Source organism: Otolemur garnettii, unplaced genomic scaffold (genome assembly GCF_000181295.1).
Source record: "Otolemur garnettii isolate 467f Iridium unplaced genomic scaffold, OtoGar3 scaffold00031, whole genome shotgun sequence".
NCBI classification, from domain to species: Eukaryota; Metazoa; Chordata; class Mammalia; order Primates; family Galagidae; genus Otolemur; species Otolemur garnettii.
Window position 1 is genome coordinate 12,756,639 of NW_003852426.1, and position 3,051 is coordinate 12,759,689.

The 3,051-nt window shown below is 42.3% G+C and overlaps 1 pseudogene; it reads left to right on the forward strand.

Annotated features, from left to right (window-relative positions):
- Positions 1-780: 780 nt before the first annotated feature.
- LOC100946724 lies at positions 781-2,379 on the forward strand (annotated as a pseudogene).
- The last annotated feature ends 672 nt before the right edge of the window (positions 2,380-3,051 follow it).

Consider the following 3,051-nt stretch of genomic DNA (forward strand, 5'->3'; position numbering starts at 1 on the left):
TTCCGGAGGAGGTGGCACTCATACTCACTCCTCAAGAGGAGGATTTAAATAGGTAGAGATAGAAAGATACACTTCTGCCTCCTTTCTTGACCTCTTCATTGCCAAATCTTGAGCCTGAGAGGCCTCTGCAAGGACACAGATCCCAGCTAAGCCCCAAACAAGTTCACTGAAAGAGTCCCCTCCTCTCTATTCTCTCCCAACATGATCTGGAGAAACTTACTAATGAGTAAGCCAAGCAAGGAGATCCCTGCTTCCCAGCGGCAGGGACCCTGACAACCACTTTAGGTAGAGGTAAAACAGTCCTATTTGGTTTCTTTATTTTCTTTTGTTTGGGTGGGGACAGAGTATCACTCAGTTGCCCTGGGTAGAGTGCTGTGGCATCATCATAGATCACAGCAATCTCAAGCTCTTGAGCTCAAATGATCCTCTTGCTTCAGCCTCTAGAGTAGATGGGACTTCAGGCACTGGCCACAATGCCCAGCTAATTTTTCTATTCTTAGTAGAGATGGGATCTCACTTTTGCTCAGGCTGATCTCCAACTCTTGAGCTCAAGGGATCCACCCACTTTGGCCTCCCAGAGCTCTGGGATTACAGTGTGAGCCACTGCGCCTGGACATATTTGGTTTCTTTTTCAAAAATATACTTTTTAGGGAAGGAGACATGGCGGCGGTTGGGACCCTGTCTGCCTGGGCGCTTTATAGTTCCTCCTCCTCCTCTGCCTGCCCCTCCTCCTCAGACAGAGGAGGTTGTGGCCACGGCTGGAGAAAACAGCAGTGGAGGATGGAAGAAGGAGGCAGCGGCTTGCGGAGTCTGGTGCCCAGTGGGCCGGTTTGGGGCCTCTGGGAGGCGTCCGCTTCCGCTCAGCTATGACATCCCTTTTCAAATCAACTGGCCCGGCACGGAGTTCTCTCTGCCCACAACTGGAGTTTTGTATAAAGAAGATAAGTACGTCATCATGACAACTGCAGATAAAGAGAAACATAAGTGCATACCATGTTTCCCTGAAAAAAAGACCAACCCAAAAAATAAGCCCTAGCAGGATTTCTATGCATTTGTTAAAAATAGGCCCTACCCTGATAATAAGACCTAGTGATGGGCGTGGCTATGCAGCATATCTGCATAGCCACGCCATGCATTTCCACATGGAGAGAGACATCCCCTAAAAATAAGCCCTAGTGTGTCTTCTTGAGAATAAATATAAGACAGTGTCTTATTTTCGGGGAAACACAGTACTTCCCCTTGTGGCAAGTGGAGATAACAAAGAAAAGGATTATAAAAGCTCTAATCCAAGAGAACTTTTGGAACCACTATTTATTGGACTTATGAAGTATGTCATGGAAAACACATTTGGCAGTACCATGAAGAAAAAGAAACTGGTCAAAAAATAAATATTCACGAGTACTACCTTGGGAATATATTGGCCAAGAAACTTCTATTTAAAAAGATTGAGAAGCAGAAGAACAGGAAAAATCAAATGAGATTCCCACTATAAATATTGACGGTCAGATGACACCACACTATCCTGTGGGAATAGGAAATGCTACGCCTTGTGGTTTGAAGCAGAACCTGCCCAGATCAAGTGCATATGTCATCCTGAATCTAAGCAGAGATTCTTTCAGTAGCTGAAGTTACAACTTGTGAATATGAAGCTGTCATTTTGACACCACTCTTGTGCAATCATCCTAAATATAGGTTCAGAGCATCACCTGTGAATGACATATTTTGCCAGTCACTGCCAGGATCACCATTTAGGCCCCTCACCCTGAGGCTGTTGGAGCAGCAGGAAGAAATACTCAGGGTGACTTTTAGGAGAAATGAAGAAGAAGATCTGCAGTCAACTAAAAAAGAGAGATTTCCAGCAATGCACAAACCCATCACCCTTGGCTCTCAGCCAATGCTCACTGTTGGAACAACACACATATCGAAATTGACAGATGATCAGCTCATAAAAGTGGGTCTTACTGCTTTCATGGGGGTGTTGGTTGGTGGAAATATGAATTCTGCTATGGCAAACATGTACATCAATACCATGAGGACAAAGTAAGTGGGAAAACTTCTGTGGTTGTGGGGACATGGAACCAAGAAGAGCATATTGAATGGGCTATGAAGAATACGGCTAGAGCCTATCATCTTCAAGATGATGGTACCCGGACAGGATGGTGTCACATTTTTATGGAAATGGAGATATTTGTGACATAACTGACAAACCAAGACAGGTGACTGTAAAACGAAAGTGTAAAGAATCAGTCGCCTCATGCTGTTACCATATATGTGCTAGAGCCTCACTCTTGTTGGTATATTCTTGGGGTTGAATCTCCAGTGATCTGTGAAATCTTAGATACAGTAGATGAAAATGGACTTCTTTTTCTCCTCAGCTAAAGGATACTAAAGTGGAGGAAGGAAAAGTCATGGAAGTCATGATGATTTCTGTCTGACTGTGTGTCTCACTGTGGACTTCTTAGCCACCTAACCTCACCTAAAGGACTATATAAAAGGACTCTCAACCACTCTGTGAATATATATGTGTATATAAGAGGTTATTGATAAACTTTTAAGGCAGACATGTGTCTTGCCTTTTTCATATTTGTTGTCTTATGAACAGATTGTGTTTTTCCTTTGCTTGGCTAATGTGATTCCAAAATAAATCTCATCCAAGCACGTTAGAGTCCAGCCTAATCAAATGTCATAATTGTACCTATTGAAATTTTTTAAATAATAGATTTATTATGTAAATTATAATATATATAACTCGCAAGTGAAGAAAGGAATTGATAGGAGATTGTTTAAATGAGAGACCATGTGAAATATGTAAATTCTAGTGCCTAAAATCCTTTCAACAAATTTTCATGAAGCAACTGCTCTCTGCCAGGTTTTAAACTAGACACTGGGCACCCTGGAGACTCTTCCATGTGCATTTTCCTCACCTTTGTTAATCTCAAGAAATTCTTTTTGTAATAGGTTACTTTTCCCTTAGAATATCTATCTGCTTCTTTCTCCTCCTTGTAAGTTTGTTTACTCCCAGAGTATGTATCTGGTGTAGAGAGTTGGTGA